We start from the raw sequence: 19,177 nt of genomic DNA, 5'->3' as shown, positions 1-19,177 counted from the left end.
CCTGCCCAGTCCTCCTCCTCCTACCCACACCAGCTCTCCCACCAGTGACACATTTCCTCTGATGGCCTGCCCTGCCAAGTCCTCCTCCTCCTACCCACTCCAGCTCTCCCACCAGTGACACATTTCCTCTGATGGCCTGCCCAGTCCTCCTCCTCCTACCCACCCCAGCTCTCCCACCAGTGATACATTTCCTCTGATGGCCTGCCCAGTCCTCCTCCTCCTACCCACTCCAGCTCTCCCACCAGTGACACATTTCCTCTGATGGCCTGCCTAGTCCTCCTCCCATTTAAATTATGAAGTCAGCCTTTCTCTCTCTTCCTCTTCTTCTTCCTCCCCCTCCTCCCTCCCGGGCTTCTCTCAGCCCGGTAGAAGACACATAGCATACCAGAGAGACAAACAGTGCCGGCAACAACTTGATTAGAGAGCAGTCAGAGAGCATTAACCATTTCTCTTCTTGATACGACCTACAGTATGTCTGACTGAGGGTTAGGAAAGGCTTTGTTCCTGTTCCTCACTAACACGACAAGTATGTCTGTCATCCAAACATATCACTGAAATATGTAAAAAGTACACCCTGAAATGTGATGTTTGTTAACCTTGGAAAAATGATGAGGTTGGGCAGGAGCTTTGTCTCTAGTTTAGACCACAGACTCTACAGCTATTTGATTTTGTACACAACCATGAATGCAGTCGTGTTGTCTATCCTATAGAAAAATAACCACGTCCTGTGAGTACTGGCCAGGCCATCTAATTCAAAGCCCCCCAAAGAGCTTCAGTGATAACCATCAGAGAGAGAGCAAGCGGACTTCAAATCTTCACCCTGTCACAAGTGGTTTCAGCAGTCCCATCCAACATGTGAAATAAAAAGTGTAAAAGAGAGAGAGGGATGTTGGCCATCTAGACCTAGCCTAAATCATCAGTAGCGTCTATGAATCACAAGATTAGGGTAGGCCGTCATTGTAAATAAGAATAGTTCTTAACTGACTTGCCTGGTTAAATTTGGGTCTATGGGGTACTATCAATAAAGTTATTGACTTATTCATATTATACTACTATCTCTTTCCTTATCATATGTGAGACTAAATGCCATTTGTAATATGTTTTGATGCAGATATGCGTCTGATAACGGAACATTCCATAGAATTCATTAAAACAGCTATAACTCATTCACAGTAAAAGATATGACTATTTTCCATCCTTACTAAATAAGGAAAACTCAATATGCTCTTAGTTTATTCTCTAATCTTCATTAGGAAGTTGAGTAAATGGCAGTTGTTTAGAATTTTCTTTGTTGATTTTTTTGCATAAAATACACATTTTCATAGGTATTTTTAATTGACTGATTACCATTTAATTGAAAAGGGCTGTTTCTCAGCTTTCAAAATATGCATCATGTTTTCATATATGGTTTGACACCAGCAAATGTAGCTCAATAATGCATGCAGAGTTCAGGTCTCTCAGACATTTTTGGGATTCAGCTGGTGATATAACAATGCCAATATGGCGATTTACAGTTAGAGTTAGCTAGTGATCTAAAGCCTAGTGTTTCAATTTCCCTTTAAATGTTATCTAGCTATTATGTCATGTTTTATGCCGACCCTAGGAAGAGTAGCTGCTGCTTTGATAAAATACGAAATCCAAAAGGGAGACATCAGGGTCATAGTCACTAGTAGACACCAAACAGAAGAAAATGGACTGAAAAAGGGATCTATCTGAACTTCTTTTTCCTTTGCAAAAAGTTTTGCTATAGTTTGATGTGCACTAATGAAATTGACAGTTAAACATGATCCAACCCAAAGGCAGCAATGCCAGTCCCTCTAATAATCTAGACTCCTCCCAAACTTCCTGAACAGTATCTTTGTTTACAGCTCAGGGTATCATCTTGTATAGAGCACCAAAAATGTAGGGGGTTGACTGATCTAGGCCGTGTCCCAAATGGAACCCTATTCCCTATATAGTGCAATACTTTTGACCAGGACCAATGTCAAATGTGCATTATGTAGGAAATAGGGTGCCATTTGGGACGCACACCCTAGAGCAGTCTAGGTCTACTCCCCATGAGGCTCAGATCGACCGTTGGAGAGAGGGGATATCTCTGGTGAAACAGAGCCCAGAAAACTAAAACATGCACGTTAACCTCTGCACTGATAACAGCAGATAGCACCACATATAGACCCATCCTTCTCATGTAGCCTAAACTAATCCACACTGGAGAGCATGCTAGAACTGGTATGCAGAATTTAGCAATAAGAGACAATTCCGCCAATTGAGCAACATTCTGTCAATGTGTTTATAGTTTAAACCATCTTGATGTGGATTGAGAGGGTAGCCTCTCCCCACAGGAGTGATTACTACCTTTGAGGGTTTAGAGCTTGAGGTAGTCACCTCATACAAGTACTTGGGAATATGGCTAGATGGTGCACTGTCCTTCTCTCAGCACATATCAAAGCTGCAGGCTAAAGTTAAATCTAAACTTGGTTTCCTCTATCATAATCGCTCCTATTTCACCTCAGCTGCCAAACTAACCCTGATTCAGATGACCATCCTACCCATGCTAGATCACGGAGACATCATTTATAGATCGGCAGGTAAGGGTGCTCTCGAGCGCCTATATGTTCTTTACCATTCGGCCATCAGATTTGCCACCAATGCTCCCGCCCACTGGTTGATGCATATTTATAAAACTCTCTTAGGCCTCACTCCCCCCTATCTGAGATATCTATTGCAGCCCTCATCCTCCACATACAACAACCGTTCTGCCAGTCATTAAAGGTCCCCAAAGCACACACATCCCTGGGTCGCTCGTCTTTTCAGTTCGCTGCAGCTAGCGACTGGAACGAGCTGCAACAAACACTCAAACTGGACAGTTATCTCAAAGACTAAATCATGGACATTCTTACTGACAGTTGTGGCTTCTTTGTGTGATGTATTGTCTCTACGTTCTTGCCCTTTGTGCAGTTGTCTGTGCCCAATGAATCAAATCAAAGTTTCTTTGTCACGTGGGCCGAATACAACAGGTGTACGTAGACCTTACATTGAAATGCTTACTTACAGGCTCTAACCAATAGTGCGGAGGGAAAAAAGTATGTGTGTGTGTGTGTGTGTGTAGGTAAGTAAAGAAATAAAACAACAGTAAAAAGACATTTGAAAATAAGAGTAGCAAGGCTATATTGTACCATGCTTTGTGCTGCTACCATGTGCTGATGCTATGTTGTGTTGCTACTAGGGTTGCAAATGGTCGGAAACTTTCTGGGAAATTTCCGGATATTTTCCATGGGAAGTTAAGCTGGGAATTTGGCTTAAATTCATCAAAAAAGTTAGCTTATAACAGTGAACCTTTTTTGTGGGATACACACGAGGCAATTCTAGGTCTTGTGGCATATTTTGGTTAAAAACGATCCCCAATTCAATGGAATTCCAACCCTCTGCATGTACATTGCATTCTTCCAGCACATATACAGCGGATTCTCAAGATCTTGCACACTAATGAGATGCTATTGAGCCCACACTACTACACTGTCTGAGCCAAGGACTTACATGCTTTCTAGTAAATTTTGATTACAATACTGAGTGGGATGAATATCGAGTGTATATGACATATGTGATTTTTTGTTAACTAGTAAATGGTAGCCTACAGCAAAGTGTGTTTAAATCATTTCTAACTTGTTAACAACTTCTGCTAGGTAGTTTTTGCTACCATGTGGGTTTTAGCTTGCTTGAGCCTGCTAACTGAGGAGTGTTAATTCACCTGTTTCCATACGTTTCATTTGAAAACATTTATCTTACAAAGGAGTTGTTTAATCTAACTGCTTAACTATTTATCTGTACATGGAATTGTATTTTATTTGTACTTATTTTTTTCTCATCTTTACAGGACAGTTCCACGGGCACTATCTGATGTGTGGAGACATTTCACTGCAGTTAATGTAGAAGGAAAAGCTGTGTACATTTGCAAATACTGTGCCAAATCATATGTGAAGAATGCAACAAAGGTGCGGAATCATCTGGCCAAGTGCATAAAGTTCCCTCAGTGCTCACAACAAGCAACCTCTGACAAAGGTCCCTCTACTTGAATTCGAGGTGAAAATGATGAATCATACATCTTATCGATAGCAACAGCTCATGGTCCTCATGGAATCAGAGTTTTTTTTTTACTCAATAGAGGAACGTCGTCAGATAAATGCTGATGAATGTCTTGCTCGAGCTGTGCATGCAACTGGTTCACCTCTGCTCACAGGCAATGTGTATTGGAAGAGATTTCTGATTGTTCTTTGCCCATCATACACCCCTCCAACTAGACATACTTTATCTACTCGGTTTCTAGATGCAGAGTTCAACAGAGTTCAAGTGAAGGTCAAGCAAATCCTAGAGAAAGCAGACTGTACTGCAATCATCTCTGATGGGTGGTTGAATGTTCGTGGGCAAGGAATAATTAACAATATCATCTCCACCCCTCAACCAATTTTCTACAAGAGCACAGACACAAGGGACAACAGACACACCAGTCTCTACATTGCAGATGAGCTGAAGGCAGTCATCAATGACCTTGGACCACAGAAGGTATTTGCACTGGTGACAGACAATGCTGTGAACATGAATGCTGCTTGGTCTAAAGTAGAGGAGTCCTACCCTCACATCACACCCATTGGCTTACTGCTCATGCATTGAATCTGCTGCTCAAGGACATCATGGCACTGAAAACAATGGATATACTCTACAAGAGAGCCAAGGAAATGGTTAGGTAAGTGAAGGCTCATCAAGTTAAAGCAGCAATCTTCCTCACCAAGCAAAATGAGAAGAATAAGAGCACCACATTGAAGCTGCCTAGCAACACCTATTGGAGTGGTGTTGTCATCATGTTTGACAATCTTCTGGAGGGGAAGGAGTCTCCCCAAGAAATAGCCATATCACAGTCTGCTGATATGGACAGCCCCTTCAAGAGGATCCTCCTGGATGATGCATTTTGGGAGAGAGTGGTAAGCACTCCTGAACCCTAGCAGTAGCCATTGCACGAATTGAGGAAGACAATGCCATCCTGTCTGATGTTCAGACTCTGCTTGCAGATGTAAGAGAAGAAATCTGTACTGTCCTGCCCACTTCACTGTTGCTCCAAGCAGACAAAATTGCAGTTCTGAAATACATCAAAAAGCATGAAGACTTCTGCCTGAAGCCCATACATGCCGCAGCGTACATGTTGGACCCCAAGTATGCTGCAAGAGCATCCTGTCTGGTGCAGAGATCAACAAGGCCTATGGTGTGAAGGCAAGGTTGAGGGCAAGGTTCTTGGCAGTCTGGCGAAGTACACTTTCAAAGCAAGGGCTTTGGGATGGAGATGCAATATGGCAGTTGTGCCAACATATCTCATCAGCCACCTGCTGGAAGGGACTTTGTGGATCTGAGGCTATTTCCCCTGTTGCCTCCATCATCCTCCAAATCCCACCAACATCAGCCGCCTCAGAACACAACTGGTCTTTGTTTGGGAACACACACACCAAAGCATGTAACAGGCTGACCAATACAAGGGTTTAAAATATGGTGGCCATCCGGGCAAATTTGAGGCTTTTTGAGCCTGACAACGAGCTATCCTCAACAAGGGTGGAAAGTGACAGTGAAGATGAGGCCTCAGAGTCTGATGTTCAAAAGGTGGACATTGAGGAGGTCCAGGGAGAAGACATGGAAGCCTGAGAGGAAGACAACCAAAGCTTTAGTTTCTAGACTATAATTTTACAGATGTATGTTGAAAACATGCGCAATGATGCGATGGATCATTGGGGATCATTCAATATTCCCTTTCTTTTGTTGTTCAGTGAAATCATCTCATGTGAAGTCAACTAATTTAATACAATTTAAATTTGTAACTAAAATTGTGTTTTAAAATTTCTATTGAAAGGATTTAATCATTTGCAATTATGTCTACGTATTAATTAAGTCCCCGCAGCAATGTACCAACATCTAGAGGAAAGCCTTCCCAGAAGAGTGGAGGCTGTTTATAGCAGCAAAGGGAGGACCAACTCGAAAGGCAACTTACAAATCAACCGCCCCAGGTGTCCGCTCATCCAAATACATCATATCAATTCATGAGATAGCCCACCACAAAGGACATCAGCCACAGCCTTTGTGGTGGGCTATCTCATGAATTGATATGATGTATTTAGGTGAGCGGACACCTGGGGTGGTTGATTTGTGAGTTGCCCTTCGTGACTGCTCCCATACCCTATAATTATGTATTCCTTTGTGTCTCATTTGTATACCGGAAAACCAGAAAATCTACATCCCTGATTGGCAGATGAGTGACAACCCTGAATAGAAGAACCTCCTACTCATATGTAGGTCTTTACAAATGCTGTTTTGAATTAAAAAACACACTGAAGAAGTCTGTAAAGCCGAAATGTCTCTGTACGGCATCTCTGATGCAGTGAAATTAATTAAAAACATTGAATAATGAAGTGACAAAAACAGTCACTCCAAGCCCTTGGCAGCTACAATTTGCTTGAATTGTCATATTACTACCACTACTATTGTGAAAAAAACTAAAACATCAAAGACTTTCAGGGAATTCAAGGAGAAGTCTCTTTTATGTTGGAGCTGGTACATTTGTAACATGGTATGTTTTAAGAGCCTAATATTTATACAGTGTGAATAAACTCTGGCGAATCATGGCTTTTTATGGTCAGGTTCAACAAGCAAAAGAGAAAGAGAACAATCCTTTGATGTCACGTGACAAGGGGGTCATCTAGTATATCTATTTCTATGTTGGTGCTAATGTGGTTCCCAGTTAGAGGCCTCTAATGTGGTTCTCAGTTAATTGTTGCCTCTGATTGGGGATCATATTTAGGCAGCTATTTCCCCACCTGTGTTTTGTGGGATATTGATTGTGTGTTAGTGTGTTTGGGCACTACGTCCTCACAGTCTTAGTAAGTTTTGTTGTTTTGGTTTTGTTAGTTTCACTTAAATAAATATGTGAAACTATACTCACGCTGCGCCTTGGTCCTCTCATTTTCAAGATCGTGACAGAATATCCCACCAAACAAGAACCGAGCAACGATGGGAAAAATAAGTTGGACCTGGGAAGAATTCATGGAAGGACAGGAGACCCTTCCTTGGCAGGAGTCGCAGAGGACGCAAGAAGGACGGCAACGACACCGGGGACTGTGGCCACAGAAACCCCAAGATTAGTTTTTTTGGGGGGGGCACATGGAGCTGGCGGCTGAGCGAAGGGAAGAGCCAGAGACCATCTGGGAGGAGATAGAGGTGGTCGGTCGACGCAAGGAGAGTACCAGAGCCCGCCTGGGAGTTGATGGAACAGTGTGAGGAGGGATACCGGAGAATGGAGTTGGCTAGGAGTATACGGTTTGGAGGAGCGTGTCATCAGTCCGGTGAAACCTGGGCCTCCCCAGTCCGGTACATCCTGTGTCTCCTCCTCGCACTCTCCCCGAAGTGCGTGTCCCCAGCCACGTACGTCCTGTGCCTGCTTTCTGCACTCGCCTTGAATTGCCAGAGACTGTCAGGGAGGCATTGGAGAAGTTAGGAGAGAGAGAGATGAGAGAGATGTTGTGCAAGTGTGTTCTGCTCAACATCCGACCAGAGGATCCGGTTAGCAGTCTGGTGCAACCTGGGCTGGCTCCACACTTCTGACCTCCAGTGTGCCTCCCCAGTCCGGTACGACCTGTGTCTCCTCCTCTCACTCGCCCTGAAGTGCGTGTCCCAAGTCAGGTACGTCCTGTGCCTGCTCCACGCACTCGACATGAAGTGTGTGTCACCAGTCCAGTGCCACCTGTGCCGGATCCACGCATCAGGCCTCCAGTGCGCCTTCCCAGTCCGGTATGTCCTGTGCCTGCTACTCGCACTAGCCCTGAAGTGTGTGCCACCAGTCCAGTGCCACCTGTGCAGGCTCCACGCACTAGGCCTCCAGTGCGCCTTCCCAGTCCGGTATGTCCGGTGCCAGCTTCCCGCACTCGCCCTGAAGTACGTATCTCCAGTGCGGTGCCACCTGTACCGGCTCCACGCAATAGGCCTCCAGTGCACATTCACAGTCCAGAGCTTCCGGCGATGGTTCACAGTCCGAAGCTTCCGGCGACGGTCCGCGGTCCGGAGCCTCCTGCGACGGTCCCCGGTCCGGAACCTTCTGCGACGGTCCACGGTCCGGAACCTCCTGCGATGGTCCACGGTACGGAACCTCCAGCGAGGGTCAACGTTCCGGAGCTTCCAGGCAAAGTGTCTAGGCCAGCTCCAAGGCTGAAGCCTTACTCTGCGCCGGTGTCCAGTCCAGCTCCAAGGCCGGAGCCTTCCTCTGCGCCGGTGCCCAGTCCAGGCACGACGTCCAGTCCAGCTCCAGGGCAGGAGCTTTCCTCTGCACCGATGGCCAGTCCAGACACGGCATCCAGTCCAGCTCCATGGCCGGAGCTTTCTTCTGCGCCGGTGCTCAGTCCAGGCACGGAGGCCAACCCAGCTCCATGGCAGGAGACTCCCTCTGCACCGGTGCCCAGTCCAGGCACGGCGTTCAGCCCGGCGCCATGGCTGGATCCGGGGTCTGGGCGGGGGCTATGACCTGCACCGGAGCCGACACAGACACTAATCACCCCCCCTACCCTCCCCAATTGGTTACAGGTTTTGCGGCCAGAGTCCGCACCTTTGGGGGGGGGGGGGTACTGTCACGCCCTGACCATAGAGAGCCCTTGGTTCTCTATGGTATAGTAGGTCAGGGCGTGACTAGGGGGTGATCTAGTATATCTATTTCTATGTTGGTGCTAATGTGGTTCCCAATTAGAGGCAGCTGTTTATCGTTGCCTCTGATTGGGGATCATATTTAGGTAGCTATTTCCCCACCTGTGTTTTGTGGGATATTGGTTGTTAGTGTGTTTGGGCACTACGTCCTCACAGTCTTAGTACGTTTCGTTATTTTGGTTTTATACTCACGCTGCGCCTTGGTCCGCTCATTTCCAAGATCGTGACAACTGAAGACTGAAGGACTTCACAATAACATTCTGGTCATTCAGCAGAAACTCTTATCCACAGTGACTTACAGTCAGTGTATTCAATTAAGGTAGGTAAAACAACCACAGCTCACTGCAATGAAAATCTTACAACAACAAAAAATTCGACATTATATTACCACAGTCTACCACTGACCAGACAAATGGATTTCTATGGTCTAAAACAGAGCCCAGAGAGGACACTAGAGGGAACTCAATCCTCTAAGCCAGTGGTCACCAACATTTTCGCAGTCAAAAAGCAAGCAGAGATCAACCGCTCCGTTTAAAAAAAAAACATTACTTCATAAAAAGAATGAATAACACAAACCTGTTTAGAGAGGGGGAGAAAGTACAAGACCTAACACCTATTCCCTAAGTCAGTTGGTTGTGTTTATGGGATGTTTCATCTTAGTGCTAAGTGGTAGCTAAACTATCTAACACTTTGATCTGGTGATGTAGCCACTTGAACCTGACTGTAAGTAACAGAGAGCACACCTGCATGGATTTTCTCACGGCCTCACTCACCTCGCTGTTACTTCTACGACGCTGGTCAACCACATGAAAATGTTATCGTCCATGGACCACCTTGGACTGCACGGTGCATACAAATAGGGAGGAGTACAAAATGAGTACATTTGATGGTATTCATTATTCATTATTAGCGTGTTAAATAAATGTGTACGTGCTTTTGAGTCTATAGATTATCTCAACACTTTTAATGTGGGAATGGTTGCTATGAATGATAACCACACAAAATATGTTTGCATCTTTAATTGTGCTGAGTTAGCAGTCTAAGTAAGGTGAACGAACACCCAACACCCACTGCCTGTGTCACAGTCCACTCCCCGCTCCCCTCTCCCTCTGTCCATTAGCTCTCCTAGCAGCAGGGCAGCGAATGAAGCCATTTCCTTAATTAAACTGCTGTGCACGCTGTGCTCTCTTAACAGCACTGTGTGGATGGATCAGGAAGAGCATTCAGTTGTACCGGTGAGTACAAGGGAATATTGAGGAAACCCAACCTAAACTGAGGAATTTTTCTTCTTTATCCAGTTAATTTGTATGTTTAACAGGGGGCATCTACCGAGCTACTAGCCAGTAAGCTACTCAATCATGTGAATGAGAGCTGTCTTCTTGAGATGATATGAGCTGTAATGCAGTGCTGATCAAGTATCAGGTCTCCCCCTGTTCATGGAATCTCATTCACTGTGATCTAAAAGGCTAAACTGATCCTAGATCATCGCTTCTACTCTGAGACGCTTGATACAAAAAGCCCCCTTTCAACACAAAACGTGTAACTGCTCTCCGAAAACGAGTTGGGGGTGGGGGCTGATCTAGCTCGTACTCAGAGAATGAGACAATACATTCCAACTTAATAGGCCCTTGTTCCAGATCCAGACCTCCACCCATGAAACGCAGTGTCCATGACTCAGAAGAATTTCCCCCATGAAGAGTCTAGGACCACTCAATTCAGTCAACACTGCCAGGACTGGGGGTCTAGCTTGAAATGTGACTCATATGTGACTGGGAAATCTGAAGGGAATAGTCAGCCATCTGTTGAATCAGTTGGACAACTGGGGGAGGCATATGTGTCAAGTGTCTCAGAGTAGGAGTGCTGACATAGGATACGTTTCGGCTTTTAGATCACAATGAATAACATTACATGGCAGGCGAGGACCTGATCCTAGATCAGCACTCCTACTCTGGGATGCTTCATATAGTAATAGGTCTATGACCCCATGACTACAGTATGATATTATCCGGACACTCCTAGTCTAGCGTCCCAAATGGTACCCTTCTCCCTTATAGTGTGCTACTTTTGACCAGAGTCCTAGTGCATTACTTTTTAAGTAGTGTGCTATAAAGGGAATAGGGGGCCATTTGGGACACTGACCTAGGCCAGCCCAGTGATAATGGCGCTGTTAAGTCATAACAATGTAACTAGGGGAAGTGACTGATTGGGTCAGCCCAACAACACCACTAGTTATCGGTGTGCTATTAACAAGCCTCTGAAGTCACTGTGTGTGTGTGTGTGTGTGTGTGTGTGTGTGTGTGTGTGTGTGTGTGTGTGTGTGTGTGTGTGTGTGTGTGTGTGTGTGTGTGTGTGTGTGTGTGTGTGTAAAATCAAATACAAGAGGGGGTTCACTTGTTGACTCCTGTCCTTAAGACAATGTAAATACTATGTTATTAAACATTCTAGTTCTATCTACCAGACAGGATCTCCTAATCAAAGACAGTCATTTTACCCCACCTACTCTGACTAAGGCCTTTTAACAAGGCCACTTTTGTCCTTAAAACAAGAACATAGCTGTGTGCTGTCTGTGCCACGCTTGCTATCAGGATTGGTGGCAGTGCTTTCTTACACAGCAGCTCAACAAATCATTCTGCGCCTCGCATTCGGTTGGACCGTCGCCTGAAGCTCTGGAGTGGGGATCGTCGCCTGAAGCTCTGGAGTGGGGATCGTCGCCTGAAGCCCTGGACTGGGGACCGTCGCCTGAAGCTCTGGACTGGGAAGGCGCACTTGAGGGAGAGTGCGAGGAGCAGGCACAGGACGTACCGGACTGGGGACACGCACCGGACTGGGTGGGGGGAGGGGCGTATGTGTCAAGCGTCTCAGCGTAGGAGTGCTGACTTAGGATACGTTGCGGCTTTTAGATCACAATGAATAACATTAGCTGTGTGCTGTCTGTGCCACGCTTGCTATCAGGATTGGTGGCAGTGCTTTCTTACACAGCAGCTCAACAAATCATTCTGCTCCTCGCATTCGGTTGGTGCGGAACGCCATGCAATCGGTGCATTGAAAATCTCTTCCCAACTATTTTGCAATCTACAGTGCATTCGTAAAGTATGCAGACCCTTCACTTTTTCCACATTTTGTTACGTTTCAGCCTTATTCTAAAATTGATTTAATTGTTTTTTTCCCTCATCAATCTACACACAACACTCCATAACGACCAAGCAAAAACAGTTTTTTTATACATTTTTGGACATTTATAAACAATTAAAAACTGAAATATCACATTTACATAAGTATTCAGACCCTTTAATACTTTGTTGAAGCACCTTTGGCAGCGATTACAGTCTTGAGTCTTCTTGTGTATGACTCTACAAGCTTGTTCAATCTTGGTTTCATCAGATCAGAGAATATTGTTTCTCATGGTCCGAGAGTCCTTTAGGTGCCTTTTGGCAAACTCCAAGCGGGCTGTCATGTGTCTTTTACTGAGGAGTAGCTTCTGTCTGGCCACTCTACCATAAAGGCCTGATTGGTGGAGTGCTGCAGAGATGGTTGTCCTTCTGGAAGGTTCTCCCATCTCCACAGAGGAACACTGGAGCTCTGTCAGAGACCATCTGGTTCTTGGTCACCTCCCTGACCAAGGCCCTTCTCCCCCGATTGCTCCATTTGGCCGGGCAGCCAGCTCTAGGGAGAGTCTTGGTGATTCCAAACTTCTTCTATTTAAGAATGATGGAGGTGAGTGTGCTCTTGGGGTCCTTCAATGCTGCAAAAAAAACAGTTGGTACCCTTCCCCAGATCTGTCTCGACACAATCCTGTCACCATACTCTACGGACAATTCCTTTGACCTCATGGCTTGGTTTTTACTCTGACATGGACACTCAACTGTGGGACCTAATATAGACAGGTGTGTGCCTTTCCAAATCATGTCCAATCAATTTAATTTACCAATCAAGTTGTAGAAACATCTCAAGGATGATCAAAGGAAACAGGATGCCACTGAGCTCAATTTTGAGTCTCATAGCAAAAGGTCTGAATATGTATGTAAATAAGGCACTGCATCTCAGTACTAAAGGCGTCACTACAGACCCTGGTCCGATTCAAGGCTCTATCACAACGGGCGTGATTGGGAGTACCATAAGGCTGCGCACAATTGGCCCAGCCTCATCCGGGTTTGGCCAGGGTAGGCCATCATTGTAAATAAGAATTTGTTGCAGCTGACTTGCCTAGTTAAATAAAGGTTAAATAATAAAAAATAAGAATATTTATTATATATATATATATATCTCAATGAGTGCTGTGAGACACTCCCATGCAAAAGTCTAGCTCAATGAAACAATCTGCCATTTAAGCATCTGTGCGATTACATTAGAAATCTATGTATACTGTACATAATCTACCACATATTGATTGACATGGTACATTTTAGGCTACCTCAGGGAGACACACTCGAAGTATGGCCACTCGGGAGCCTAATATAGGCTGTAACTATTATTGATACAATATATCCCCTTCAAAATCACCAAATTACATCATGGAATAGGGCGTAGATTTAAGAATAGACTAACCTAACTAACTTTCAGCCTCTGAAACATGTCAAAGAATTTATGGTAGGCAGGAAGGCCTACGCTGTTATAGAAAGTAGCCGACTGACAGTAGAATAAAATGGGGGACAAACAAATACAAAGTATACCAACCAAAATGCGTCAAATTGCCATTAACATGGGCCTACGGCTGGACAATATAGGAACGTGAAGTTGGTAAAGATAAACACAGAAACGTCAATGTAGGCCTATTTAATACGAGTGAATTTCCAAAGTTAATCGGTTTCGCTTAGCCCTGTCCGACTGCCGCTATCCCCACCCAAAGTTACCCAGCCCATTCCCCATCCCCTTTGTAGAATCTCTTGGATATTCATACATTTTTCGTACATTTTTGACACAGCCTTCATAGACCTACCAGATATGCTGGATAATCATTTTAGAAAATAACGTACATCATCTTACCTTGACTCGTGTTTTCTAAAATATCTATATTTTTTAAATAATTTCAGAACCTCATTTGAGGCAAAATATCCCGTGCGCTTTTTCTAGATTAAAAAAAACTTGACTCGCGGAGGGGTCCCTAATCTGTAGACTACTCTTTTCACGGAAGAAAATACCCCAAGTATCAGTGACGTTGCCTATCCGTAAATAATAATTGCCTCGTACAAAATTGCAAAACGTCGAGGAAAAACGGTCTGCAAAAATGACAACTAGGGGCAGGAGTCCAGCTTGCCCGAACACGTTACAATATGTCCGCAGTAGCTCAGTCAAAGGCTAAATATTTTTCCCTTCAGCAGAGTGGACAATGAATTTCGGGCACCTCTTATTATCTAGAACCTCCCACACAGGACATGCCGACTGTACTTGGAGCGCAATGAAGCAAGCTCACAGACAGACAGACCTGTGAACCTTCCTGTGAGTAGGCAAAGTAAAACTACTTAATTATATGAGAAACTGTACTTTGTTCAAAGATGTTGAGGTGTTGCAGGGCACATCCATTCTTAGAAGTTGCATTTGCTGTGATATGGATCGTTAAACAATGATTCAATATGAAAAACACATTTATAAACATGTTTGGAAGGTTCTACCTACTGATAAGAGCTGTTGCTATGTGTCGATTCAACACTCGTACTTCAGATAAAGATCACATTCTAGAGATAAACAGTGTGTGAAACTTATATATATATATATATTTATTTATTTATTTTTTCACCTTTATTTAACCAGGTAGGCTAGTTGAGAACAAGTTCTCATTTGCAACTGCGACCTGGCCAAGATAAAGCATAGCAGTGTGAGCAGACAACAAAGAGTTACACATGGAGTAAACAATTAACAAGTCAATAACGCAGTAGAAAACAAAGGGGGAGTCTATATACAATGTGTGCAAAAGGCATGAGGTAGGCAAATAATTACAATTTTGCAGATTAACACTGGAGTGATGAATGATCAGATGGTCATGTACAGGTAGAGATATTGGTGTGCAAAAGAGCAGAAAAGTAAATAAATAAAAACAGTATGGGGATGAGGTAGGTGAAAAAGGGTGGGCTATTTACCAATGGACTATGTACAGCTGCAGTGATCGGTTAGCTGCTCAGATAGCTGATGTTTGAAGTTGGTGAGGGAGATAAAAGTCTCCAACTTCAGCGATTTTTGCAATTCGTTCCAGTCACAGGCAGCAGAGTACTGGAACGAAAGGCGGCCAAATGAGGTGTTGGCTTTAGGGATGATCAGTGAGATACACCTGCTGGAGCGCGTGCTACGGATGGGTGTTGCCATCGTGACCAGTGAGCTGAGATAAGGCGGAGCTTTACCTAGCATGGACTTGTAGATGACCTGGAGCCAGTGGGTCTGGCGACGAATATGTAGCGAGGGCCAGCCGACTAGCGCATACAAGTCGCAGTTTTGGGTGGTATAAGGTGCTTTAGTGACAAAACGGATGGCACTGTGATAGACTGCATCCAGTTTGCTGAGTAGAGTGTTGGAAGCCATTTTGTAGATGACATCGCCGAAGTCGAGGATCGGTAGGATAGTCAGTTTTACTAGGGTAAGCTTGGCGGCGTGAGTGAAGGAGGCTTTGTTGCGGAATAGAAAGCCGACTCTTGATTTGATTTTCGATTGGAGATGTTTGATATGAGTCTGGAAGGAGAGTTTGCAGTCTAGCCAGACACCTAGGTACTTATAGACGTCCACATATTCTAGGTCGGAACCATCCAGGGTGGTGATGCTAGTCGGGCATGCGGGTGCAGGCAGCGACCGGTTGAAAAGCATGCATTTGGTTTTACTAGCGTTTAAGAGCAGTTGGAGGCCACGGAAGGAGTGTTGTATGGCATTGAAGCTTGTTTGGAGGTTAGATAGCACAGTGTCCAATGACGGGCCGAAAGTATATAGAATGGTGTCGTCTGCGTAGAGATGGATCAGGGAGTCGCCCGCAGCAAGAGCAACATCATTGATATACACAGAGAAAAGAGTCGGCCCGAGAATTGAACCCTGTGGCACCCCCATAGAGACTGCCAGAGGACCGGACAGCATGCCCTCCGATTTGACACACTGATCTCTGTCTGCAAAGTAATTGGTGAACCAGGCAAGGCAGTCATCCGAAAAACCGAGGCTACTGAGTCTGCCGATAAGAATATGGTGATTGACAGAGTCGAAAGCCTTGGCAAGGTCGATGAAGACGGCTGCACAGTACTGTCTTTTATCGATGGCGGTTATGATATCGTTTAGTACCTTGAGTGTGGCTGAGGTGCACCCATGACCGGCTCGGAAACCAGATTGCACAGCGGAGAAGGTACGGTGGGATTCGAGATGGTCAGTGACCTTTACTCTCCAACACTCTTTTTGGGGCATATACTTGTGTTTAAACTACACAAACTGAATGTTGTTTGGTGAAAAGTATAGTAAACGCCTCCTAAGAGACAATGTAGTTTAGTGAAACCACTGTTGGCTTGTTTTTGTGATCAGTGAACAAACATGAAGCTTTAGTGACCCTATTGTTGACCCTGTTGCAGAGCATTGTTTATTTGTAAGACAGCGTAGTTTAAGTTGTGCTGTCTTACTGCTGAGGAAGCGTTCTCCTGTTTTTTCCCATCAAATTTCACTTCTTCCAAACTGTGACACTAGTATACTATAACATCAACATTTTTACTCAGTTGGTAGAGCATGGAGCTTGCAATGTCAGGATGGTGGGACCACCCGTACATAAAAAAATGGACTGGGGAGGCACACTGGAGGCCTGATGCGTGGGGCCAGAACAAGTGGCACCGGACTGGTGACACGCACTTCAGGGCGAGTGCGGGGAGCAGGCACAGGACGCACCGGACTGGGAAGGCGCACTGGAGGCCTAGTGCGTGGAGCCGGAACAGGTGGCACCAGACTGGTGACACGCACCTCAGTGAGAGGTGCAAGGAGCAGGCACAGGACGTACCGGACTGGGACCACGCACTTCAGGGAGAGTGCGAGGAGGAGACACATGACGTACCGGACTGGAGAGGTGCACTTGAGGCCAGAAGTGTGGAACCGGCACAGGTTGCACCAGACTGCTAACCGGATCCTCTGGTCGGATGTTGAGCAGAACACACTTGCACAACATCTCTCTCATCTCACTCTCTCCCAACTTTGCCATTGCCTCCCTGACAGTCTCTGGCTCTTCCCTCTGCTCAGCCACCAGCTCCATGTGCCTTCCCCCAAAAAACTTGGTTGTCCTTGGGCTTTCTGTAGCCGCGAACCCTGTCGTAGTCGCTGTCCTCCATAATCTCCTTCCGTCTGTCGCCAAGGAAGGGTTTCACAAAAATGCTACCTAAATATGATCCCCAATTAGAGACAACGATAGCCAGCTGCCTCTAAATGGGAATCATACCAAACACCAACATAGAAAAACTAAACTAGAACCCCAAATAGAAAATAATAACTAGAAAACCCCCCAGTCACGCCCTGACCTACTCTACCATAGAAAATAAGGGCTCTCTATGGTCAGGACGTGACAATAATTAAATAAAACTAAATATATAAATTATGAATAAACTAAGAAAGGCTAAGTAATGATTCATTAATCTAGGTACCAATGAAGCTGTAAATGAAAGACATTACGTTAACACAGAACAATAGTCCTTTGTATTCAAATCAATGTATTTGATGATGTTAGGATAATATCATTGTGTAGCCAAATAATTAGTCACAAACAAAACAATGTTTTTTTACAATTTGCGCCTGAAATGACATACCCAAATCTAACTGCCTATATTCAATTCAATTCAATTCAAGGGCTTTATTGGCATGGGAAACATGTGTTAACATTGCCAAAGCAAGTGAGGTAGACAACATACAAAGTGAATATATAAAGTGAAAAACAACAAAAATTAACAGTAAACATTACACATACAGAAGTTTCAAAACAGTAAAGACATTACAAATAAGCATAAATATGGGTTGTATTTACAATGGTGTTTGTTCTTCACTGGTTGCCCTTTTCTCGTGGCAACAGGTCACAAATCTTGCTGCTGTGATGGCACAGCAGAATTTCACACAGAATTCACACAGAATTTCACCCATATGGGAGTTTTTCAAAATTGGATTTGTTTTCGAATTCTTTGTGGATCTGTGTAATCTGAGGGAAATATGTCTCTCTAATATGGTCATACATTGGGCAGGAGGTTAGGAAGTGCAGCTCAGTTTCCACCTCATTTTGTGGGCAGTGAGCACATAGCCTGTCTTCTCTTGAGAGCCATGTCTGCCTACGGCGGCCTTTCTCAATAGCAAGGCTATGCTCCCTGAGTCTGTATATTGTCAAAGATTTCCTTAATTGTGGGTCAGTCACATTGGTCTGTACATAGCCTATAGCTGTCTGTACATAGCCTATAGAGTCTGTACATAGCCTATAGCTCAGGCCCTGAAGCAAGGATATGCATATTATTGATATCATTTGAAAGGAAACACTTTTGTGGATGTTTGTGGAAATGTGAAATGAATGTAGGAGAATATAACACATTAGATCTGGTAAAAAAATTGAGATGTAATTGAGATTTTGGCCACTAGATGGCAGCAGTGTATGTGAAAAGTTTTAGACTGATCATCACTCCACCAATCAGGCCTTTATGGTAGAATGGACAGACAGAAGCCACTCCTCCAGTAAAAAACACATGACAGCATGCTTGGAGTTTGCTAAAAGGCACCTAAAGGACTCTCAGATCATGAGAAACAAGATTCTCTGGTCTGATGAAACCAAGATTGAACTCTTTGGCCTGAATGCCAAGCGTCACGTCTGGAGGAAACCTGGAACCCGCCCTACGGTGAAGCATGTTGGTTGCAGCATCATGCTGTGGGGAGGTTTTTCAGCTGCAAGGACTGGGAGACAGGATTGAGGGAAAGATGAATGGAGCAAAGTACAGAGAGATCCTTGATGAAAACCTGCTCCAGAGAGATACAGACCTCAGACTGGGGCAAAGGTTCACCTTCCAACAGGACAACGACCCGAAGCACACAGCCAAGACAACGCAGGAACGGCTTCGGGACAAGTCTCTGAATGTCCTTGAGTGGCCCAGCCAGAGCCCGAAATTGAACCCTAATCAAACATCTCTGGAGAGACCTGAAAATAGCTGTGCAGCGACGTTCCCCATCCATCCTAACAGAGCTTGAGAGGATCTGCAGAGAAGAATGGGGGAAACTCCCCAAATACAGGTGTGCCAAGCTTGTAGCATCATACCCAAGAAGACTAGAGGCCTTAATCGCTACTAAAGGTGCTTCAACGAAGTACTGAGTAACGGGTATGTAAATGTGATTTCAGTATTTTATTTTAAAATACATTTGCAAAAATGTCTAAAAAGCTGTTTTGCTTTGTCACGATGGAGTATGGTGTATAGACTGATGAGGAGAAGAAAACAAAACAGGTTGTAACATAACAAAATGTGGAAAAACTAAAAGAGGGGTCTGATTACTT

General features: G+C 44.7%; 1 protein-coding gene across 4 annotated transcripts in view; it reads right to left on the bottom strand.

Annotated features, from left to right (window-relative positions):
- Nucleotides 1-14,042, bottom strand: part of LOC109871869 (integrin beta-1-like) — a 37,537-nt gene extending 23,495 nt beyond the window's left edge. For 2 of the 4 annotated variants that reach the window (XR_004205788.1, XM_031806917.1), the window contains exon 1: nt 13,708-14,042. The gene's annotated coding sequence lies outside the window, so the exon portion shown is untranslated. Of the gene's footprint in view, nt 1-9,497; nt 9,559-13,707 lie in introns of those variants that run through there. The other 2 variants (XM_020462879.2, XM_031806916.1) reach the window with 2 other exon arrangements.
- Between the last annotated feature and the right edge of the window lie 5,135 nt (nt 14,043-19,177).

The sequence above is a fragment of the Oncorhynchus kisutch genome, linkage group LG27 (genome assembly GCF_002021735.2).
Source record: "Oncorhynchus kisutch isolate 150728-3 linkage group LG27, Okis_V2, whole genome shotgun sequence".
Taxonomy (NCBI): Eukaryota; Metazoa; Chordata; class Actinopteri; order Salmoniformes; family Salmonidae; genus Oncorhynchus; species Oncorhynchus kisutch.
This window is presented reverse-complemented; position numbering and strand designations above follow the sequence as displayed.